The sequence below is a fragment of the Petromyzon marinus genome, chromosome 34 (genome assembly GCF_048934315.1).
Source record: "Petromyzon marinus isolate PM22_M1 ecotype Great Lakes invasive population chromosome 34, UKy_Petmar_22M1.pri1.0, whole genome shotgun sequence".
In the NCBI taxonomy this organism is placed as follows: Eukaryota; Metazoa; Chordata; class Hyperoartia; order Petromyzontiformes; family Petromyzontidae; genus Petromyzon; species Petromyzon marinus.
Genome location: NC_133700.1, coordinates 6,039,822 through 6,065,717, shown reverse-complemented (window position 1 = coordinate 6,065,717; position 25,896 = coordinate 6,039,822). Strand labels below are relative to the sequence as shown.

Below are 25,896 nucleotides of genomic sequence, written 5' to 3'. Positions count from 1 at the left end.
GAAGCCGACGGTCGGTGGCCTCGCGTAGTTCCTTGTGGCGGTCGGCACATCCCACAGTGGTAACCGGGGCGGGCCGCTGGATTTTAACCGCGAACCACTGCGACAACAAGTGGCGAACGCCCTGCCACACTGCGTCTATGTGACCGCCCGTGTCGAGTTGTTGTAGAAGGCGAGTGTTTTGTGTTGCAATGGAAAGTTGCTCGTTCTTTATGCATGCGTAAATGCCTCGTGTTTTATGCTGCGATTAGTGGGGGGGGGAAGCTATTTCACCGCACGTCTTGTGTGCGAAATGGGGCCCTTGTGGGGCAATTACATTGATGTTTCGTAATTGGGCAGAGTAAAGATAACTAAACGGAAATATCTCAGTTTATTTGAGCTATAAACAGGATTACAAAAGTGGATAAAAGACGTCTCTCCTTGTAAACGCCTCGCCGTTGCAACACAGGCCAGGACTCAGGCTCAAATGTTCACGAGCTCAGTCGGTTAGAGCCGCAGTATGGATCTTCTATCCTGCAGGGGTATGAGTTCAAATCCTAACCTGGGTTGGCCCAATTTGCCCAAACGGCATCACGGAGCCACTGATCTACAGTGTGATCCATATACAGATAGACCGCCCCCCCCCGCCACCCTGCCGCTGAAACAGTAGAGAGAAACCATTGCGATAATTAACATTTTTATTTCGAAGCATCTACTTGTCTCCCACAAATCTCAATTAACTTGTCAAATGATTTAACTCCGTTCCGTCACTTTCACAACAGTCACAATCTCCCGTTAAGAAGAAAGCACGAGGGTCCTCGGAAAGCACCGAGGTTCCAAGAGGACACCGACACAACAAAAATATATTTACGTCAGAGATTATATCAGCAGCAGCAGCAGCACCTCCGCAGGAGCTAGATGGATTTGTGACATCGCGATACAGCGAGAGATAGTGACGGCTTGCGGCGGCCATCATTCAGCAGTGGACAGATAATGGCTGCGGATGATGATGATGATTATAAGAACGTTGGCTTATGATATGCACAAATTAAACCACTGAAGCCACACATGCTGGCTTGGTTGCACTGAATGCTGGGACTAATGAGACACCCGATACAATGAGACACAGATGGCTAATCCTAATATCCGAGTTAATTCACACAAATTACTTATCTGTGCGGCGAAGTGCAGATAGATACGGTGAATAGGAAGAATTTACCGTTTTCATGCTTTTAACAGGAAGACGAGCCAGTGCCCCGTTCATAGACACGTCCGCGGCGGGTCGATCTTTGGTGGAGCGGTTCGTAGGCAGTGGATAACGGGATGACTTTTACACATGTTGCACTGCAATCAAAATGCTGACCAACAGCCTTGAAGGGGGGGGGGGGGGGGTGGACACAACACAGTCAATGTTATAGTAAAAATAAGACGCAAAACTTTGAGCAAATATTGAACGCTCATCGGAGCGAGTAGCGAAAGGATCGACTTGCCTCTGTCGTGCATTCTTCTCCGGCGGTCACCCCGTGTGTAAAGGCTACGTCGCTTGATTGTAATAATTGTTTTCCCGGCTTGTTGTCCGGCTCCATCCGACAGTTTGTTATCGTCAAGTGAATCCTGATCATTCATTAAAACAATGCTACCACAGCAGACGTCAGTCAGTGGCGCAGTGGTTAGCGGCTCTGCTCTGCTACGAGCCTTGTAAACCCGAGTTCGATGCACGGCCAATACCATTGACGATTATCTGAACCGGTTCCTGGGCCTCCGCTAGGTCGACTCGGCCTCAAACAAGGAACCTGGTGCTGGGTGTAAACATCGCCACCAGCACTCGAGAGACAAAGGTGGTCGGGCGTGGTTCTGGCCACCCGGCCATCATCATGTACCGTGCCGGCCTTGATAGGTGCTCGCTAACAGCACTTGCCCCAAGAGTCTGGCGAATACCATACGGGGGTTTCTAGATCTTCGTATTTATCCCTGCAGTCGTTACAATGTGTTTTAAAATCTTTAACCAACACGTGGTGACGTCACAGTTCAGTGAGTCCAAGCCCCATTCTGTAGGGAGGCGGGGGGGGGGGGGCTCGGTCTCCCCCCCCCCCCCCCCGCGATCCTACGGAGCTTGCTGCTCATGCGACGGCGCCTGATATCGAATGCTGATGATTCACAGAAAGTGGCGATTCATGGGACATCGAGACCGGGGAGCCGAGGGAAACGAGGTGGAGGTGGGGGTGGGGAGGAGGGCTTGAGTAGGGTTGAAATTACTTTCTCAGCATTGTTTGTGTTGCTGCTGGCTTTTGAACGCTGCATTGTTTCGTCTTAATGAGGGGGTTGGGTGCGTGCGGAAGTGCCGTGGCTTCAGATTTTTTTTTGCTGTCTTGGCAAGGTGGGTCTGGCTATCTGGACAGCTGTGACGGCCGCCTCACCGCTTTGCCAGATGTCAGCTCTTTAGTGTATTTACGCGCAGCTGTTTAGTGTTGTGCACGTGTGGCGAGCGGTGGTGCAGCGGTTAGCGGCACCGGCTACGAACCCGACGCCATAACTACATCATGTAGTTATTATGGTGTAAACATCGCCACTAGGGAAAGGCGGCTGGGCGTAGTGCTGACTAACCACAGCCTTGTGTGCTGTGCCGGCCTTCATGGGTCCTCCCTTACAGCACTTTCTGCAACGATCTGTTAATGGCTATATGGGGGCTCTCCGTCTCTGTATGAAGCAGTGGAGTGACAGTGCTGCGGTAAACTTTCTGCGCTATGAACCCCACGACCCGAATTTGATTACCGGCCACGGCCAACATCAGTCGTGACTATCTGAACCGGTCCTGGTCCTCCCCTAGATCGAATCAGTCTGAAGCGAGCACCTACTGCGGTGGGCAAACAGCACTGGGGATACAAAGGCAGCCGGGCGTGGTGCTGGCTACGCTACCCTTTCATGTGCCACGCCAGCCTTCCTCATAGATCCTCAAACCAACAGGGCTCACCCCCCAACAGTAAGTTAAAAAGGCTGTACGGTGACAGAGGGTTGTTGGTAACGGTCATCAACCAAATCCAGGTGTTACCGCGGTGCGCATCGCCCGTGTGATCGTTTCTGCTGCGAGGACCGGCTTACGACGGCGCCATCGTTCGGCGCCCCCCCCCCCCCCCCCCCAACAAACGCGTCTCTCGACATTTGCAATTTCCGTCGACGGACGAACCCTTGGCGGCATCTTTCAAAAACATCTGTGATTGTGTTTCTGTTGCAAGGAGAAACGCGGGGGGCCCGGTAATAGCATGGAAGCAAAAAACAAACCGGGCGATGTAGTCCGCGGGGGCGTACTCTTTGGTTCTTTCGGTGAAGTCACGTGGGTATAAAGTAAAATAAATCACGACGTTTCGATCACAACACAAGCGGTCGTCCTCAGGCGGAAAATAAATATAATCCAGCAGTGGAACTGCTGAACCAGGAAGAACGAGAGAGCTGTTACAACAAGGAGGCTATATATGTGGCGATGGGCAAGCAAGCGGGGTTTGAGCTGGAAAGGAATTCCACCCCCGGACACAAGCACGTCAGTTGTGTGAATGGGGGAGATTAGGGAGGGAGGGATTAGGGAGGGCACTTGCGCCTGACGCGATGGAGCCATTTGAAGGGAAAGCGGAGAACCGTGGGAAGGCGGGTGGTGGGTGCCCATCGCCGAGGTGGGACAATGAGTTTTTAAATGAGGAGGGTCGGGGGGATGACTGGGGAAATGGAGGCACGGGGGGGGGGGGTACACCCAACTTACGGAGAGAGTTCCCGAGCATGCTGGGGGGGGGGGGAAGGTGGAAACTTATTTATTTTTACCAGGTAAGGCCCACTGAGCTATGCAGCTCTATCTCAAGAAGTGATCTGGCCACAAATGATGAGCTCAACGAAGTGGCTTATCGCGTGGAAATCTACATCAGCCAAACACCTCAACAGAGGGTGAGTGGGTGGGTGGGTGTGGGGGCTACTAGCGGCATATTTTGACCGTTCCGGGTTCCCCCGAAAGCAGCCTCGGTTTTGAGGTCGCCGCGTGCGTGGGGGGGGGTTTGGGGGATGGCTTGTCGAGCGATTTGGTTGGAATGGAGCGCACGGCGGTCGTAGTTCAACGGCAGCGCCTCCTCTGCAGTCGACGAGTGGAATGCATCCCTGCGTAAAATGAAGAGGTTTGCAACCCGCAAGACGCACGCGCAATAGCAAGCTGGCCAAGGGATGCGGTTGCGATGAGGTCACGTGGGTTTGAAGTTGTTTTTGTTTTCGTTGCCTAATTGCATTAGTGTCGCTTGTCGTTGGTTCCACGACATGAGACGATGGCATTTACATTGCAAACTTCGCAGCTGTCAGTGCATCACCCTGTGTGGGAAAACAGGCCTTGATGATGACGTCACAGAACTACCTCTGAGACCATTTCAATAGGCATCTTTATACAGACTAGTGACACATGTTCTTTGGTTCTTTCGGTAAAGTCACGTAGAATGAGAATAAAATAATAAATTGATAAAATAAAATAACACAATAATATTCTCACGACGTTTCGGCCTCATTCTACGTGACTTTACCGAAAGAACCAAAGAAGATGAATCATTGCAGTCACGAAAGCTTTAAATCGAAATTTAGTGACACATGCTTTAGAGCCCCTGAAGATATTACCTTTCATGAATCTGGTAAGATTCAGAACTGGAATTTAGCCACGTATTTTGTTTTGGGGAAAGACACATTTCACAGGTGGCTGCCCACATTCAAACCAGCGATCTCAGAGATATTAAACAACATTCGTGTTCTGCTGCTGTGTTGGCAGTGGTGCACAAGCACAGCCAACGCAACAGCTCAGCACGTCCGCCATGAACAACTGTGCACGGAATTAAACGATTAAAATATATAATGGGCAACGTTTCGGACGATGGTCCTTCTTAATAGCCTCTAAGTGATTTTCCATGAAGACGCCCCATTGCCTGAACCAGCACCTATTATAGTTATTTATTTTCCTTTTCAAGACCGCAGTGTTATTGACGAATATGTGGAGTTGTTTGTTATCTCGTGGTGCCAGCTCAGTGCTCTGACCCCCAACGCAATGTGGCCACCTCCAGGTCACATGTGTTTTTTGACAGTGGCGTAAATGGAAACGCCTTTCCGGTCAAACAACGGGCATCTTAGACCAATCCTAGCCTCTCGTTCGTCATGAAAAAACACGCTGCAAAAAGAATAAACACGTTTCTGCAAAGCCACGAAGCCAGAGTTTAACGCAGAAAATTGCACGGCGTTTTGAAAACTCGGTGCGGTTAACTCCGTGGAATCAAGATCCGCTGTTTATCTTCAGCCCTGGTAGCGCAATTAATCATTTTGGGGAACGCCCTTCGCTGTCGACGGCGTTACACAAACGAGAAATTGTTGTCGCGGCGCCAGCTGCGCTCATTCACTTAAAAGTTCCTTTCTTGACACCAAAGAGTTTTGGCTGTAAAAAGTCTCGAGGCTTCGCCACATCCACGCTTATCAGCAGCTGCTCGTGCAGCTGCAACGCGCGGCTCTGGGCCGCGCGTTGCTGGCTTCGATATACTCAAGAATGGGGGCAGCTGCGGTGTGCGGTTTTGCCTCTAAACATTCGTAACGTTTTTTTTTCTTTTGTTCCCATTTTAGGTTAAAGATTTGATCGTTGTCTCAATTTTATTTTCGTCTCACTTTCCGAGTCTTGCAACGAAACGCAAACGCGTCCGATTGCAACTTCCTTCAAGAGCGGCGCCAAGGTCCCCGTGTGTTAGAAAAAGGATCCATAGAAGGAGATATCACAGGACTACTTCTGAGACCCCTTTCAGGAACGTCTTATGTCCACACGTTATGGGATGCACATTCCCACACTCCATGCTACGGACATTTTTTTCGCATGGCAGTCAAAATAACATAATTTTCAGAGTTTGAATTTGGCCAAATTTAGTGATTAACTCAATTTGCCCAACCTGTGTGTTTTTTTAATGTTTTTAGAGTTATTTTGTCTGAAAATGTAATTCATGGAAATGCCCTTGCCTTGTACCGCACCTCCGATTAGCACGCTTGACTACGTGCGGTGCGAAAAAGAAGTTCAACATACGTACAACAGCAGCGTAATTTTCCATCGTATTTTTTTACATTTGATTAACAAAATAGTGGGACATCAGCATTACGGGGAAAAGGGAGAGATTATGTAATCGAGATGAATACATCTTTAGAGCAGAGGCAGTCAGTCACAGCAGAGGAGAAGAGGAAGGACGTGACAGCACAGATGCCTGGGTGGAAGGAGTTCCAGACTTTGAGGGCAACTTTAACAGAAGGCTTTTGTTGTTGGGGTGGAGATTGTGTGAAGGGGGAGTAGAGCGAAGGCGGGAGGTAGGAGAATGCCTGGATGAAATACGAGTGAGATAAGGTAGGGGAAAGTCCATTGAAGATCTTGGAGTAAAGATGACCGCGATATTTCTCACGGAATGGTGTGGCCGGAACTCTCAACATGCCTTGACCACCTTTGTCTCAATGACGGTTTTGCGTACTTACTTTAAGTCTGAGCTGACCTAAAGTGAGTCAAGGCCCATGAGACATTTGACGAGATACTGTGTGTGGAAACCGGTCCAGAATTTGCTGCTGAACATAAATGCTCCCAGAAGGCCATGGGGGGAGGGGGGGGCTATGGTTTGTATAAAAGTACGCGTTTTATTTTCTATGTGGAAAGAGCTATATGAAGGAGACTTATTGTTTGCCAATATAGTAAGGGAGGTACGGGCATGATGTACAGTAGGTACTAACTCCCACGGCTGGGCATGTGATGATGCGATGTGCCGGAGCCAAAATCGTATCCGGGGAGACTGGAAGTTTGGCGATCATTTCACCAACTGACCGCCGTCACCACAACCACCACCACTCATCCAACCCCGCCATTAAATATGGATTCTCCGTATTCATCCTCCCGTTAATTGATGAATATGCATATTAACACGGAAAATTAAATCGGGTGAGCACAATGACCCAGACAAGGCATGTGTGTCTTCCATGTGGTTCGTCCCCTGTTTTTTGGCAAAACGGAATGCATCGCTCATAGAGCTATGTTCTCCCAGGTTTATGGATTAGCACATTCCAAAGTCAGGATAACGCGTATTTTTTGTTTAATTACATTAAATTAAACAAGAGTGTTTACACATTCCCCAAATGCATGCGATAAAAATAATTCTTTCTTAGCCAGAGAAACCTCGCAGAATATGAATCATTTTTTTCAGGGGGATGTTACTGGCCAATTCATTCTCCAAATATATGTTGTTTTTTTGTTGTTGTTGCACGTGGGAGGAAATGGGAGTCTCTGAGAACTCACACATGTAAGAACATAACACTCAATCCACAGACGAATGGGTCTGCTGTACCTACACTGCCATGCAGATATACGTACGTTAAACTTCTTTCACACTGTATGTAGGCAACCGTGCTAATCAGATGGATGTCACACACACACACGCGTCGGCTCCATCTCTGTGTGATCCACCAACCCTGCTTCCGAGTGGCTGGGACTCCAGGCCGTGCGCCATTGCACCATATATAAGGTGTGGCTGTAGTTTGTAAAGAACACCCTCGGATTATTATGACAATGCCAATGAGTATATCGCATAAATGCAACCACATCTCAAGATACTTAACAAAATATGAAGAAGTACAGTACATTCGGGTAGAAGTTTGGTGGGGGGGGGGCAGTGGGGGTGGGAGTGGGGGATCAGAGCAGAGAGACATGGGAGAGAGGAGAGAGAGCAACACCGTGACATTAGCCCGGGGCCAAGCAACCGGGGTCCAACACCACCCCAACAACGACAACAACAACACCGATGAGTCCCAGGGGCAGCCGAGACAGTTTGAGTAGTTCACCAACGGGTACTAGGACATTGTACGAGACAACATTAATCATCATCAAGAGCCATGGTCAGTCCACCGCTGCATGACGACCTCACAAATCTGATGCCACCTCTTGCGTCCTGCGATATATTAAATACACGTTTGTACACGTGATAATAATTAAACAGATTAAAACGCATTACCGCCACATACACACACACACGCGCGCGTATTGTATGGTTAGAGTGGGCACGGTTATGTGTTGTACTGCACTCCGGTCTCAGCGACCTCGGTTCAACTCCTGGTTCTGATGTGCATCAATGCCAGAGGTCAATTGCTATACAAACTTAACCTTTCATTCGCCACTAGGTTAACTGAATATTGAAAGAGGAAGAATTACATCATTTTTTTTTAATGTGATCAACATTGGCAGTGGTTAGACAAATGTGGCCTACAGACATGTGATTCTGAGAGCGTTGCCAACTCAGACTAAACTATCCTATTATTAAAAACTCCCAGATTACTTTCAAAAGTCGCCGGGAAATTGATGCCAATTTCGGAAAAGACTCCCGGCCAATCCGGGAGGGTTGGCAACCCTTTAGATGCTGTGCCCAACAATACCCCTTTGTACGCCATGCAAGCCTTTAAGAGGTGCTCGCTAACAGTGCTTGCTCCGACGGTGATTTAGACGATTCGGGGGGGGGGGGTGTATTTGTTATTTTCTTTGCTTGCGTGCATGTTGCGTGTGTGTGTTTTTGTTTCGTGTGAAAACAGCATGAGGACGTACTAGCTAGCAGCACTTATCAGTCGTCCCATCATACACACATGCGATCCGTACATTTTGCATTTACTGTATGCATGCGTGCGTGCGCGTACACACGTAAACAATGTGATATTTACTTTGACATTACTTGTCATCGTTTGCACAATTGAGACTTCCACCGAGTCGCCTAAATATTCTATGAAATATTTGATTACGGGATAAACGGACATTGGGCGATCAACTTCTATGGTGCTAACGGAGTATCGCCAGCTATGGATGTCACAGCCCCCGTGGACTTTTCGGTCATCGGATGAAGTCATTTAGTTTCCGTTCATTCTCTACTGCGCAAGGAAGGAGCTTCGATGTGTTTTGAACTTCAATTTGGCTTTGACGTGTTCTGAACTTCTTCTATTTGTCACATCGTCTCTGTGTGCTGGGGCCTTAGCCGCCAGTCGCTGTTACCGAACCCCAGGCTCGATGTGGTGCAGGGTCAGGTAAAGGTGCAGCCCTGACAATTGCTCGCTTATGCCACGAGAGGAAGGCTCCTTGGGCAGCCCCTCTAGCAGAAAGTATTCTGGTATCTGGTTGGAATTGGGTCACATGGGGATTGACAGTGTCAACTGGGTGGGTGGGTTGCTTTTAATGGGGGCAGAGCGTTCCAGAGCAACTTTTCTCATTGAACGACCCTGTCACCTGCAGCTGCAACTCCAGAGGGCATCGGCGTATCAACAGAGACGCTAACGGGGTCTCCCTCCCCCCAGTCATCTTCCTTTGCGAGCTCTCCCCTCCTGTATGCCCGCTTCTTAGCGGGCAACAACAACAACATGCCGTTGGCGGGGAGGGAAGGCTCTCGCAACAAGCTCGCAAGCGTTTCGGTGGACAACGCCTGGCCTGGGTGGCGTCCTATGGCAGAGGGCCCTGCCCCCCACCCACCACACCACCCACTAGGGCTGAACGATTTGGGGAAAATATCTAATTGCGATTTTTCTGACTTAGATTGCGATTGCATTTCTTAGCTTCAGTTCAATATTCACCGTGTAAAGGAAATTAAAACATATGATGGAGCATTAGCACATGATCCCATCAAAATATGAACTGCTCTATATATTCTAATGCAAGGATGAGAACGTAAAAGAGATTAATTGCTTCCAACATGTACTTATTAAAATGTGTTTCATTGAAATAGAACAATTGCTAAGTTAAATAAATAAAGTTATAATGATACAAAATAAAAAAAATTCCAATAAGAAAGTAATAGGACTTTTCAAATCGCAAAAAATCGCAGCCTTTGCGATTTGCTAATCGCATTGTGTCAAATTGGGATTTCGATTTAAAATCGATTAATCGTTCCGCCCTATCACCCACCACTGAGCGCAGCACAGCAGCAGTGGAGTGGAGCTTTGGTTGGAGAGGGAGGGGGGGGACAAAATAGCGGCGGTTTTTGTGTTTTATACTGCGGAGAAAAAAATTGTGCACTGTTCACTCCCCCCCCAACTGATTACATTGTTTCACCTCGATAATAATCATTATCGAGGTGAATTCAAGAGCCGAATGGCTCACAGGGCTATAACAAATAAATGAACTATGGAACTATAATAACGATGATTTTGAGGAAAGTACAAGAGTGATAGCGCTTATGTTATTTTACATTGTCGTAATTTGTACAAAATGGCGGCCGTTTTTGTGTTTTGCACGTGGGGGGAGAAAGTGCAAGGATCACTCTCCCCTCAACTGATTACATTGTTTCAGATTGATAATAATCATCATAGCGACGATGATTTTGAGATAATTATAACAGTAAAAGTGCGTGTGTTATTTTACATTGTTATTTGTACGGTGGCGCGTTACCCCCAAATTATAATTTATTTCGAGTTAAAATTACGTAAAAAATTATAGGTGGGGTTTTTTAAATGAATGTTATAGACTAATCATGGATTATTGTTGTCGTTTTACATTTTGCGTGATATTTTTTTTTGCAGAGTTATTGTATTATTTGCTGATTTTGTTCGCTGACCCTGGAGGTTTTCATCTCCAGGGAGGAGCTTAGTTCTTCATTTAATAATAACAATCGAAATATACAATCTTGGACGAAGGTCTCTGCCATGCCGTGTCAATCATTAGGATTTTTTTAAACCATATTTCACCACCATTGCAGGTCGATGAATGGGACTCGGGGTCGCTGGGTTCGCAGCACAGTGTATCATTGTGCACCACTCATCTCCCCCAAGTCTTTATTTATCAAGATAATATTATAATTAATATCTCAGTTTTTCCTTGATTAATGAGCTCTGATTTTTTTAAATAAAGGATATACCATCATATGCAAATCAATAAAGGGATGGGTTTTATTTCATAAAATGTCGTACCCTACTGGCACACTGTTCTGAGCCACCCAGCCATCATCCTCTTTTAATGTTTTGATGTTTTGAATGCTTTTATTTAACCAATTCTCTTTGTTGCTGTCTAGTTCCCAGCAGTTACGTAACCCATGTCTCACAATAAAGTGTTCCTCATATCAAATATAAATAAACCAATTGGTCAAAACGTCACGAACACGGGCGTTTTGAAGGAGTTCCAAGACCAAATGTGGTTTTTCACAAAAATACAAGGCGAATGCATCTTCGTTAATTGATATCATTTAGGAAATACAACTATTATTTTGAAAGTATACGGATCGGAGAGCATACGCAGGTTAATGACATTAACCAAACGTGTATTAAGAAGAGTAAGTGGCCCTTGGGCAGGACTCGTTGCTATAAGGGGTGATGGACTATGATCTAGAGCAGTGTTCTTCACCAATTTTCAGAGGAGGGGGGGGGGCACTTTCATCAATAAGACATCATCAGTGTTAGGGTCGCCACACATTTGAAACCATTTGAGGTTTGAAATCAGCACGTTGATGGGGGGTGTTTTCACATGTTGTGTATTGTCAGGGGCCGCACTAAAGGCCACCATGGGCCGTCAGTGGTCCGTGGGCCTTGCAGTGATGAACACTGGTCTAGATTAATAACGGAGCGCCAGCCGAGGATTTGATCGCGTCTGAGAGGACGTCCACCTCAGAGGTGTGAGTGATTGGTTTTCGTTTGTGTGAAGGCGCAATGGCTGGAATCTCACATCTCAGGATCGTGAGAAGTGACGCTGACTTGGTTGGGGGGGCCTTCATCCTTCAATGGATCGACAATTGTTGTCTGATGATGAGGATTTTTAATCTTGTAAGGATCGCTTTTGCCGGTTTATGTAACAAAAACGCAGGCTGTTGAGTGCATTTACAAAACAACAACAAAACGTTCTCCGCTTGTTGATCTTTCAACGTTTGGAGAGAAAAGCCCAGGCGTTCGTTGCCGTGAATTGGCCGGAACAGTGGCCGGAAATTGCTGATTGAGCGAAAGATGGAAACGCATTGACTTGGACGTCTGGCGTGTGAGGATCCACGGGATGAGAGGTCAGCGCTGGTTAGATAATTGCTCTGACGGGTGTTTATTTAAGAGAAACATTGAGGGAGCTGCTGAAGCTGGTTGCATCTTATTCACATCTTTGGTGTGTGCCTGTGCTGTATCTTTGTTCGCTATTTATTTTCACTGCACTCCTGAGCTGCGTGGTTGTGTGCCGTCATTCCCATTATTATTTTATTATGTCTGTGTATGGTTGCCTCCCTTTATTCCTCCTCAAATTCCGGCTGTGCTCTCGGCCTCGTTGTGATGAGATGGAGGAATTTCCCCATTCGAAAACTCCGCTCAGGTAGCAGTGCATCTCCCAGCGTCAGAGAATGGCCCTTGCAGAAATGATGCCACATAAGGACTTCGGTATATAATGTCTTTCTAAACGTGACAAATCTGGTCAGGTGGTGGAGGGTTCATGACAATAAGCCCGGCATCAAATGACAATGTACGTGGCTCCACGCAAACACAAATAGGGGTCATTGCATTGGCTACGAAATCTCTGCGCTTTAATTACTCTTTGGTTATTTCTGCAAAGTCTCTCAAATTGAGTTCTACCTGATGACGGTTGCTTGTGTTGCAATCGAAACGTCGTACTCTATTATTATAAAAAAAAAATTCTACGTGACTTTCATTTAATAAATGTGATTTTAATCTTGATTTGAAGCTTTCGTGACTGCAGGAATCCATACTCTTTGGTTCTTTCGGTAAAGTCACGTACAAAAAAACCTACCTGACTTTACCGAAAGAACCAAAGAATAAATATGATTTTGTCAATGTTTAAGCCAAGATGGGTGGAGCAGTGTTGAATCGGAGTCGAACCCAGGATCTTCGCAAGACTGGCTCGTTGCCCTAAACACAAAATCCACGTGGCTAGTCTCGTGTCTATATTTATACCAAACAAACTGGAACGAATTGTTAAACTCATTCATACGGAGGACTAAAGAAAAGCTAACCCAATGTCCTCGTCTCGCACCTCAAATTAGCAGGAAGGTCTCAGTGTCTCCATGCTCCAACGAGCATCGGGCACCACTTATTTATGTTTGCCAATACAAACATAGTTGAAAAAAAGCTCAACATTGTTATGGAAGCAGGGACCAGTGGCCCAATAGGACGACCGATGTGGACTTCCCAAGAGGTGAAACTCATTTAATTAACCTCGGAGAGAGATATGGGCCGAATCATGAATGCCCCTCTGTGGCAAGTGCTGTCGGCGTGTGCCAAATGAAGGTCGGCATGGCACACGAAGGGGTGGGTAGCCAGCACCACGCCAATAGCGTGGCAAAGTATGGCGAAGTTCAAGCAAACCCCCACTGTGACAGCACAGCGAGTGGTGGGGGCCTTGATATCGCAGGGGGGTTGACAAAGAGGAGCTGTACATTATTTTTTATTATTATGACAGCAAGTGGAACCAGATTCTGGAAGGGATAAGTGAACGTCAAAATCTATTATGCCTGGCTTTGGTGAATTATTAAAATGCATTTGATTCAGTGGAAACTGATGCAGTCATTTAAGCTCTCACGATCTGATAACTTAAAAAAGAGATATATTCTGTACATGGAAATCGTCAAAATAATTTGTAAGGATGAAACGACCACACGGAGACTGCATGAGAAATGTATTTGCTTTCGCCCGGGCTATTCACAGCCGCACTGGAAGATGTCTTCTGAAAATTGGATTGGAGAAGTAAAGGCAAAAAAACATGAACGATGTAAGTATTACGCGTCTCGGATTCTGCGTTCAAAAGATGAAAATATGCCAGATAGACAGATGATAGCCGATTGGACGAGCCCAGAGGAGAACACTCCGCAAGAGGATGCCTACTCCTGAGATGCAGCGATGGGATGAGCTCATAGACGAGAGAATATTGAGGGGATATCTGCACTGTGCGATGGCCTTCATTCAGCAGTAGGAAGATAATGTCTGCTGATAGGATGATGATGATGAGGTGGCTGATTATAAGCAGTCCGTAGAGATAGCACGGAAGATAACATTAATTCGTATGATGAACTAGAGATGAACCAGTGTAGAACCAGTGGGGAACCAGTGAAACCGCAGTTAAATTGCACTTTTAAGAATGGAGAGTCTGCGTGGTGGGAATCACATTTGAGTGACAAAAAAAGTGAGAGAACACAGGTATGAGAGAGCGCACGCAGTTCATTGAAATAATTCAAAGTCTTAAAGAAAAGCGAATGGGCTTGGGCAGGTCACGTTGCTCGCGGACGGTCAAGAATAAGAACCGAGCGGTGGCCAAGCAAATGGAAATGCATCCGAGAGGAATTCAACCGAAGGAGACAGGAGCGGTGACATCGGCTCGTGCGGTGCAAAAGCTTCTCGCCGGAGCGGTCCATCGCAGGATCCTGAGAGGCGGTGGTGGCGGCGGCTTGGGCGGGGGAGACCTTCGTTCGGTCGTGGACCTCTCTTGGCCGATGATGAAAGTCGGCACCCAACGAATCACCACCTCCTCTTTGCTCCCGTGCCAGCGTCCAGGGCTTTGGAGTTGGCCGTCAGGGCTGTGAAGGGGAGCTGCGTGGGGGAGGGCGCTTTTGATGTGGTAGCAGTGTCTGATAAACGCACTTCAGAGCAGTGCAGAAATGGAGGTGGTGGTGGAGGCAGTGGTGTTTGGGGGGGGGGGGGGGAGAGGTATCGTAGCGGTTAGCACGCTGCACTACGAACCCGACGCCCCGACACCAGTCACGATTATCTGAATCGGTCCTGGGCCTCCCCTAGGTCGACTCAGCCTCAAATGGGTACCTGGTGCGGTGTGTCAACATCGCCACTGAGGAGACGAAGGTGGCCGGGCTTGGTGCTGGCCACCCACCCCCTCGTGTGCCATGACGGCCTTTATAGGCGCTACTCGCTCACGGCACTTGCCCCAACAGTCTATTAAGGCTATACGGGTGATATTTTTCTTTGGGTGGGGAGAAGGGAGAACTAAATAAAATTGAGATGGGGTTTTTTTTTTAACAGCAGTCTCGTGGAAAATGAGGGTGTCTGAGACGGTTGTTGTTTCCATCATCTTGACGTTTTGTACCAACAAGGCAATATGGGATTTCGATGACAATTAGGGTGTATGGGTGGGTTAATGGAACCACAGTACATTAACGTAATTGATTAGTGGACCGGCTGTAATGGAAATTAATTGAACCGACTGTTGTGTTATTAATTATCTCCCACAGAACTGAGAGCGTTTAGCAATTGGCATTGGGTGGAGCTGTCACGCTGAGTGCAGACTTACGCAGTGTCTCTTCCATACTGTTTGCCTGGCCAGGCCCGCTGTAGATTTTCAGCCAATTGATAGTTTCAATTTATTTGTGTTATTTTACACCTAGTTGCATATGAGAAGAAGGGAAATTTGAATGCCCAGTGAAAACTTGCGTGCACGAGGAGAACGATTAAATACTCAACTTGGCCTCCTGCTATAAACCTACCTGCTGGACTGCCTATCACAAGCACCACCGTCATGTTGTCGTGCTGGATGCCAATCACATCATCATCATGGTCATCACCTCGTGGCTGTAACATAAAGGCGCTGGATTGAAGGCATGTTCCACCGCCACTGCAGAAGGCCACGAAGGCATCGTCGCTCATTGACAACCACTCAAAATGTAACCTTCAAACGATGAAAGAGCAGCGGATTTAATGAATGAATGGCTTTTCTTACATATAAAAAAGCGCGATAAAAAAATTTGGTTCTGCAATTCATTCGGCTAATTTACAGCGATCAGAATTTAAATATCGATTTGACTGTGATGCCCCACTCTCATACGCGGAGCGAGTGGGAAGTGCTGCCCCCGACCGTGTGCGCATCACGAGGCCACCTTGAAGAAGGGATCTAGGCGGTCGCTCTGTGATATCCGCTTCCGCGGGGCCGTTCTCCGAGGGGCTTTTTGAGCAGATCCTGCGTGTTGTGATGACGCCGACCGCACGCACAATCGAGATAGAATTGGGAGAATTTTTCTTTTTTTTAAAGCTGTGGACTTTAATTAATGGCTTTGGCATATGAGCTTAGTTCCGTGGGGAGATAAAGAGACGGCAGCTGTGTTGAGCATAGCAATAGGGAGACGTGGACAGACTAACTCACTAACTCTTTTCTGACCTAGAAAAGTGTAGCAATTACGCGAGCGCTTGAATTTCGGGCTCCCACCAGAGATTACAGCATGTTCTTCTTGTCCGTAACGAGTTTGACGCTTCCGGCCCGGCTGCAAAAAGGCTGCAGGAAAAAAAAATTGCTTTTGTTTTAATTAGTTTTCTTTGCAAACAGCCACAGAACAAGCTGCGCCCGCTCAACTCCTCTGCATAGTTGAACGGAGGAGGGTTAGCGAGTGTGTTGGGCGACACGTGGCACGCTCCGCTTTCCAATAAACATCACGGGATCTCCGCAGAGTAGACGGCATGCGGTACTTTTTTTTTAGGGTTGATGGACCCCGCCGTATTAACCGGGGCTGCTGCCAAAGTACAAACCGCAAACCTCCATAACCAGCGGCAAATGTCGCGGTCGATGCGTAGGTACGCGCACCCGTGCGTGCGCGTGTGTGTGTGTACATGCATGCGCGCGTGTGTGTGTGTGTCAAGGCCGTAATTATAATATATATTGGGGGACACACATCCCCCCCACTATATATTCAAATATGCTCAAAATATCCCCCCCCCAATATATTGCTATAAAATAGATTTCTGTTCATATGATTGTAGTTATAGTTGTACTTTATTAATCCCTAATCTCTGCCATTACATACAATGAAACAAGAAATGGTAAAAAAAGAAAAAACAGAGCAATGTAATACAATACACTATTAGACATTATTGTAAAAAAAAGTCCATCTTATGTGTTAGTGAATTTTTTTTATATTTTAGGCAGGAAATGGAAGGAAATTAGTTTTCAAATTTACATTTTTTCTGGGGGGGGGGGGGGACCCCCAGACCCTCTGGAAGATTTGGTCCCCCCCAATGTTGACTCCATGGCTACGGCCTTGGTGCGTGTGTATATGCTTGCGTATGTGCACATGCACGTGGTGGGAGCGACAGTGCAGCGGTTCACGCACTGCGCTACGAACCCGGCGACCCGAGTTCGAGTCCCCGCTCACGGAACAACACCAGTGACGATTATCTGAATCGGTCGCGTGTCTCCCCTGGGTCGACTCGGCCTCGAATGAGTACCTGGTGTGGTGTGTAAACATCACCACTGGGGAGACAAAGGCGGCCCGGAATGATGCTGGCCACCCACCCCCTCGTGCCGTTCCGGCCTTTATAGGTGTGCTCGCGAACAGCACTTGCCGGAACAGCCTGTTAAGGCTATACGGGGGATCTTTGTACATGTGCGTGCATATGTGAGGCTCAGTAGTGTAGTGGTTAGTGGCGCTGGGCTACAAACACAGCCACTCGAGTTCGATTTCCCTTCCTGGCAAGCGTCACTGATGAATATTTGAACTGGTCCACCGGCTTCCCCTAGGTCGACTCGGCCTTGAACGAGTACCTGCCACGGTGTGCAAACATCACCACTGGGGGGACAAAGGCAGCCGGACGTGGTGCTGGCCACACCCCCCCCCCCGCCCCCCGCGGTGCCGTGCCGGCCTTCACATGTGCTCGCTAACAGCACTTGCCCCAGAATTCTGTGAACGCCGTAAGGTGGTGGTGGTGGTGGTGGTGGCGGGGAGGAATCTTCGTACACGCGTTATATAAGCATGGCCATATTACCGGCGCGTGCCCCTCTGATGTCTGGCGATCCGGAATAGAATGGCAAATGCTGCCCCTGCGCGCACGTCACTTTTGGCGGAGGGTCGCTCCGGGCCAAGGGCGGTTAGTTGCTTGGTGGGGGGGGTGGTGCGCGTGGGTGCCTCCTGCGCGCGCTCTGTTTAGACCACCACCACCACCCACCACCACCACCACCCGCCCACCCCCATGCCGCGCGAGAGTCATCGGCCAGCGGCGCTTTCCGAGACGGCCTCCAACGATCGCGACCGACGGAACGCCGGGTTCGTTAAAACGAACGGCAGTCGGGGGAGGTTGGAGGGGGGGAGGTTATGTTCGTGGCCGGGAACGAAATTGTCGCACCGCGTGCCTTCTGGACACCGGGGGAGGTTGTGGGCCGCGTAGCGTCGCCCTCGTGCATCAGGTCGCCTTTCGTTTGTTCGCGCGCAGATGCAACCAAACGAGCCCCGTGGACGTTGTTAGGTACGTACGTAGGTACTGCGTGGGCGTGGAACTTCTTTCGCACCGTGCGTAGCCAACCGTGCTTATTGGAGGCGCGGGGGAAGGACGACTAACTAATTAAGCGCTGCTCAAGAAATTCGTTTTCAACCTCGATTTAAAGTGATCCCTAATGTCGGAAGGAAGAGCGTTCCAGACGGCCGCACAAGCACACGTGTAAGGAACAGCGGGGGGGGGGGGGGTACGACAGCCAGGATTTGTAATGGCTAACACCACTGGACCTGCGATCCAGAGGTCGCCGGTTAGATCTCCCGGCGTGGCGGTTGCCCCCCTTCCCGCCCCCACCCCCCCCGCCGCCACCACCGTCCACTCGGCGGTTACTAAAAGGGCGCACCGCAAGTGAGCCGCTCGGCATGTCGCGTGTGGTGGGGTAAAGTGTGGGCACTCCCCCACCTCTTCCAAGATCTGTTCGAGAGCGTCCTCGAGTGGAGCCCCTCTTTTGCCAGCAGTCGCGTGAGCGGGCGCTTGCAGGGCTGCGCCTCTGCCTGACATTTTAGAATGTGGATTGAGGTCCGGATCAAGTTGCACATTCACTTTGCGAGAAATTTCTGTTTTCCAAGTAGCTTATTTTAAAATTAGGTTCGATTGAATACTTATTATGTTATTTTGCATCGCAGAACAATTCATGTTTATTGCGGTGCTTTGCTTCTGCACAAATTTCGCCGCAGTGCTCGTCATTTTACATTACGAGCTGCATTGGTTTTATAACCTTGGAGTCTCCTTCGAGAGAGATACTCTCAGTCTCAATTGGCTCCCACACGATTGGACATCAATGAAAACGTCCTGATGCGTTTGCAACAAACAACCTGAAAAACCTACGTGTATGATGCAGTTTCTTTCGAAACTACATTAGGTAAAATACTTTCTTTTAAAATTTAAATTCTTATCAGGCCCCACGGTGAATAATGCGATCTCCAACTCCACGGACCTCGCTTCCCCCTCTGGCCTCTCTATTCACGTGCTATGAAGAAGGTCCACTGCCCGAAACGTCAGCCTTTGGTTACTTTGTCTTTCTTTTAAGGCCACTGTGTTATTGATGAATGCGTTGAGTTGTGATTTTACTTGTTTCAAGATTGTTTCTCAAGCCCCAGCCTCCTCCAGCTGTCGAGGGTAGAGAGGGGAAGGGGGTGAGTGGGAGAGGGGGTGAGGATGGGAGGGTGTGAGTGGGTGAGGATGGGAGGGTGTGAGTGGGTGAGTGGGAGAGGGGGTGAGTGGGAGAGGGGGTGAGTGGGAGAGGGGGTGAGTGGGAGAGTGGGTGAGTGGGAGAAGGGGTGAGTGGGAGAGTGGGTGAGTGGGAGAGGGGGTGAGTGGGAGAGGGGGTGAGTGGGTGAGTGGGAGAGGGGGTGAGTGGGCGAGGATGGGAGGGGGTGAGTGGGTGAGGAAGGGAGGGTGTGAGTGGGTGAGGATGGGAGGGGGTGAGTGGGTGAGGGGGCGAGCGAGCGAGGGATGAGAGGAGCCGGGGCACTGGGGTGCCATGGTTTCTCAAGCATGGCAACACAGGCCCAGACTAGAACTAAATCAGCACAGTTCAGCTGCTGTTTGTCATGGAAATATACTTCACCATCGGTCGATTCAGGCTTTCACAAAGCTGCTTAGATTTCTGCCCAAAACTACACAGTGGATATGTGTGCTTAAACAATATATATAATCCTTATGGCGATACTCCGGAGTTCCAAGTAATACAAAATGGCCGATGCAATTAAATATTTTATTTCTGGGACACTATTTTTTTCCAGGGGTGTTACTCAACTCCACGACTGGGGTACCAATCAATCCGAAATCAGTGCCACACTCTGCGATGTCGAAACGCAGCGAGGACGATTGTGCTGAAACCCTGAACGCCCGAACGCACCGTGGCGGTGGTGCATCGTGAGTACAGCTCGTCCAGACGAGTCGATTGCCGCATCGCCGACCATCCACAGACTAAAAATGACTGCATCACCGACATTATGCGAGAGCCGGGGTAACTATGGTACCCCGGGGTACCGCCACTAGGTTCATATCATGTATTCTCTGTATTATGGAATACGCTTTGTTCCCTGTACTTTAAAAAACAAATGTGGGAACGTGCTCAGACCCACCCCTAGTCAACCGGCTACGGTAGGCACGTACCTCGGCAGTAGGCACGTGCCCATCATGATTTGGGCTTCAGACTGGAAGTAGAGTTGATCATGTCACCGTGGGTTCTTCTGCGCAGGAGAGATGGGGAGGGGGGGAAGATACCCAGCATGGACACAGCGAATCGATTTTTGAAGAAGGCACGTTACCCGCTGTGGGAAATTCTAGCATAGCCATGACATGTTGGCGAAGACAAGACTGGCACGGCGCTGGCATTCATCACTCAGCAGCACGATCGTTCTAACTCTGACCTCCATTGAGCACACTGACACTGGAGCCTTTTGCGTCTTATTTACTTGGTGTTTTTTTTCAATGCCGGGTCGCTGGCTTTCCTGCGTCCGCATCAATCTTCCTTTTCAATACCTCTCGATTATTATGACTTTATCTATGTACACTCCTCTATAGTGCTTTTCCCACTTGAAAAAAAACATCGGTTATTTAACTTATCGTCACCAGCTCTCGGATCGTTAAAAAATAAATTAGCGAGGCAATTTTCGACCACACCTGCAATTGTCTGTGCTGGCGAGGCAATCGGTGGGTTTGACGTCCACAGCCACCGCTAGTAACCCACGCAATGAGATAAAAGCAGCATGGGAAGAACAGGGAACAACACCGGGCTGATTTATTGATTCATTCATCCCCTGTTCAGACTCGAGCACGGCTGAAAAGTGGCGGACGGTGTAAAGGGAAAGCATCGTTTCTAACAAACCCTTGACGTTTGGGGGGAAAAACCTTTGCCCTCAACTTTGATAGTTATTTTCATGATTGTTATTTACTGAGTCTCATCAGCAAGATATTGTCTCGTAAACCACTGCCGCTGTTGTGCCTAGTCATTACGAGAAGGTTCCTTTCTGCGCTGCGAAGGCTTTTCGCGTGTGCGCTGCACATTTATTTGATGGTTTTTATCTTCCGGCTTCTGCCGCGTGCCGTTCAGCTCAACGTCCGACGTTGCGCTGCATGTGCCAGCTGGGAGCTTCGTTTGATTTCCTGAAGAGGCTCCTTGGCTTGTGGAACCCATGAGGCTAGGCCATCGGTCGATACTACTCGGGGTGGAAATTCTTCTAGTATGCACCATGGGTAGACATTTGTGTGTGCAGTAAATACTGTCCGTTTTATAGACATGCTTTTTTAAAATAATCTTTACACGCATCATATTACATATTTTCGCACAAAGATGTTTTCTGTCAAAACATAATATGATACCCTTTCTTTGAAGACATTTTTCTCATAAACAGTTACCAGCGTGATCTCGCTATCATAAACACTTGTCGCGTAGAGATCAAATTCTTGAATACAATCTTTGTTAGCATTTGCCACCCTCGTGGGTCCCATTAAGCCATTTTTTTAAAGCAATGGCTCGAGAGCTAATGGAGCAAAACGTCAGGACCCATTCAGTTCAGTTCCTGAAGAAGTTCCTTGCATGTGGAGCCTTACGTTAGACATCATGCCGAACAACACGCATCTGAGAGCTTCTGTTCATGAGCTGGATTGCCAGACGACGAGTTGGGTAATAATAAGTGTGTGATTTTTTTTCAATGTGAGAAGCTGAAACTGCTCATGGCAGTGTCATTCTGAGGCCGCTTTGCCGATGAACCATTTAATCAGTCCTGTCCTCTCACAGCTAAATATAGCGGTGCACCTAGGTGACAGATAGTCCCCTTCGCCACCATCGTGAGCACACATCGGACCGAATGATCTGTCCTCCTTTCAGCGCTGGGCATGACGCAGTGGCGGTTTCACGATCGAGAGTTCCGTGCGGATGTGGATGTCGAACCCAATTAGTGGCGGATAAATATGACGGAAATTAAAAAAAAAGGAACGCGGGAAAAAAAAAAGCAAGCAGCGGCGGCGGATCGGATGCGCCGTGCGTGCACATCCTTTCAAGTTACTAGGCATGGGCATCATCTCCCTAGCTTAATTAACCTATTAATATCCCATTAGCGCGGCTCGTTAGCGGCGGCTGTGGGTGCCCTCGCGGGGACCGGTGTACTTGGGCGGCTTTTGAGGGACGCAAGAGCGGGCCGTGGGGGCGCCGGTGCCGTTTGGTCGGGGAATCGTGAGGAAAGGGGCAGGGGCGGGGGACAAAGCTGGGACGTTTTCTCGGCACTGGGCGCTCACGTCGCGAATGGGGGGGGGGAGAGAGAAATAAAAACACGAAAGAGCAACGTTCCCTCGGACTTTACCGCCTATTGCCGTTGCGAAACGAAGCGCTGCCACGCTCGGAGCTGCCGTCGTGATGAAACGGGGTTGCCACGGTGGCTAGGGGATGTTAACCACCTCGCCAGGTCGACAGGAGGTAGCGTGTTCGACCCCGATTGCTGAGGCTTGTATATTTGGAGCTTGCGTGTCTCTCTCACCGCGGTCGCGTGGATTTGTCTCCGGGTCCTCCGAGTTTTCCCTCCGCATTTATAAACATGCGTTTAGAGCATTTGGCTGCTATAAATGCCCACTTGATGATAATAAGCCACTTCATCCTCGACAAGGTCACTTCTGAAAAAGAGCTACATAACTGAGTGGGCCTTACCTGGTAAAATTAAACTTGTTTCCTTTTTTTTATTCGTCGATGGCGCGGTTCTGCAACTGCACCGCCGATTAGGACGGTTGGCTACGTACAGTGCGAAAGAAGTTCAACGTACACGCACACACACGCCGTAACTCTCCGCTTGAACGCGCGCGGGATTCTCTCGTAATCGTCACGGGTATTGATAAGTGTTAAGGCTACGGGATTACCTGCTCACGATTCGAGAGGTCATAGTGCCTTCCTTCTCGAAGGGGCACATGGGTCATTGCTCATCTCCATTGGCAACCCTGAGAACAGTGGTCAAAATTACACATTGCTATGACAGAGACCTGTCTCTCCGTTCTGACGGCCACCGTACCACTGTATACGCCATACGGTATGCGTTGCTCGACTGTGGCTGGGAGCTCGTTCGGAAACTGAATTGAAGGAATCTCCCAATTCCTGAAGAAGCTCCCGGCAGGCACGTGGGGGTGAAACGTCGGACAACATGTCAATCAACGCGCGGTCCCAGCTCGACGGGGCAACGTGCGGCGCAAGACACAAATACGCACCGACGAGACCTATGACGCAACCACGACAACCTGGGCAGCGGACGTGACAATAGCAGCAGACGTGACAATAGCAGCGGACGTGACAATAGCAGCGGACGTGACAATAGCAGCGGACGTGACAATAGCAGCGGATGTGACAATAGCAGCGGACGTGACAATAGCAGCGGACGTGACAATAGCAGCTTCCCGCATTGATTTAGACAGGTGTTTTTGTTTTTTTTGCCGAACCAGGTAAAGCCCACTGAGCTATTAGCCCTTGTTCACAGGCCACGTGGCCACACACGGTACGCTTATCATCGACGTTGGGAATTTGTAGTCGCAGCCAAATGATCTCAACGCACGTTGTTTAAAAAATGTGGAGGGGGTGGGGGGGGGGCAAAAGAGGAGTACCCGGAGGGTACTCCAAAAATCCAAGGAGAGAGAGCACACGCGAACAACAGAGGTCGTCAAGATCTGGGATCGATGAGGGATATACTGTAATATCTACCTTGCGACTGCTGGTTCGGAGGCGGCAGGGAATAGACGAGGGTGTTGGTGTGTTGGGAGGGAGGGAGGGAGGAAGAGAGGAAGAGGGAGGGAGGGAGGGAGGGAGGGAGAGAGGGAGGGAGGGAGGCCCCACGTGAGGCCGCCGATGGCTCGTGACGTGCACCCGCCACGAGCCGGCCGGCGTGACCGCGATGGCCCCAGGGGCCACACCTGTGAGGAGTGCGTGCGCTCGCCCGCTCCGTGCCCTCCCGGGGGTCCTCAATCAACCGAGCGACGAGGCGTGAATGATTCATCCCAGCATCACAACCCATTCTTAATAAATGGTGCCGGGGCATTGTGGTAAGCGAAGAGCTGGCGTTGGCAGGGGAAGACAGAAGTAGAAAGGAATTGATTTGGTTGAATTTAATTTCAACAACATGGAATTGTGGACAAGTATCGGGGTGCGTTTTCCTCCGATTTTGTGTTTGTTGACTATGTGGACTTTGGGTAATGTGAGATTTGGAGTCAAATTGGTGTGTGATTCAAACTCCAATCGATGCAGGATTTGGCCCGTTGGGATCAGGGGATTTGAGAAAGAGGTCAGAAACTAGTTTGGGAGAGGTTTAGTATTATGGATAGGGACCGTGGTAGATTTAGATTGGCTTAGTGCTTAGGTTAGATATGAGATGTGTACTGTTCGGGCTACTGAAGTAATTAGATATTATAATTAGTTTTAGGGTTGGCGGTAGTGTCATGATTTTGACTGGCTTGAGACCACAGCTTGAGTTAGGAGTATTGTTCGAGGTACCATTATTTTTGTGGTTAGCGTTAGAGATAGTGCAAGGAGGTCATTATCGGATTTCGTGTTGGGAGCAGGGTAATTAAAACTATAAACTTTTTTTTATCTTACCAGGTAAGGCCCACTGAGCTATCCAGCTTTTTTTTTAAGTGACCTGGCCACAAATGATAGCCTAACCAACTGGCTTATCAAGTGGAAATGTTTAGCAACCGAATATTCGAAACTCACGTCTCTAAATGTGGAGGAGAATCCGGAGGACCCGAAGAAATATCCACACGAACACGGGGAGAGAGACACGCAAACTCCAAATACACAACAGGCGTCAGGATCGGGATCGAACCCACGGCCTCCTGCACACCAGGCGAGGCAGTTAACATTTTACCACTGTGGCGCCTTATTGTTTAGAGTAAGGGTACATTCAGAGACAGTGACCATTAAGATTGACAGCTGTCAGATGATATGATGGGGGTTTCGACCCAGACAGGCCAGCAATTGGCATGCGTTCAGTATTACATTTCTTCCGAGATCTGGTACTGGTATTGTGATGAACTATATTACAATGTTGATTTGAAGCTTTCGTGACTGCAGGAATCCATACTCTTAGGTTCTTTCGGTAAGGTCACGTAGGTAGAAATATAAAAATAGATCCCGACGTTTCGATCGCAACACAAGCAACCGTCATCAGGTGAGACAACCACAGCAAGAACAAACTGCTGATGACGATTGCTTGTGTTGCGATCGAAACGTCGTGATCTATTATTATATTTCTACCTACGTGACTTTACCCAGAAAGAACCAAAGAGTAACTTTATTACAGTTTGGATCTGTGGAAAAGGCAGCAACCCTTTTGAGTGTAAGATTTGGAAGTTTGGGCGTGCAGTAAATGTTGCGTTCAGTCCGGGATTAGAGTAGCATTCTAGAAATATATTCGCACCAAACCCACATTCCGTGACCATTTAAGCTGCAAACAACAATTTTCGCTTTGCGCAAAAAATAATCCAGTGAAAATCGTTCTTTCTCGCATTGCATTGCCCAACGTCTCCCACAGAATCTTTCCTCCCACTCCTCCACCACATCACACCTCTTCTCCCTCCCTTCCTCCTCGTCTTCTCCCTCCTGTCTCCCGCACTGCACACACTCCATGCACCCTGTCAGCCCTGGTGGTGCTCGGCTCCTGTTGTGCTGATGTGAATATTTATAGCCTGCGCGGTAGGACGGGGCTATTATAAAAC

At 48.6% G+C, this 25,896-nt stretch overlaps 1 protein-coding gene across 1 annotated transcript in view; it reads left to right on the top strand.

The window, feature by feature from the left end:
• Positions 1-25,896, top strand: part of ADCY5 (adenylate cyclase 5) — a 211,057-nt gene that overhangs the window by 46,106 nt on the left and 139,055 nt on the right. The gene's annotated exons all lie outside the window — the stretch shown is intronic.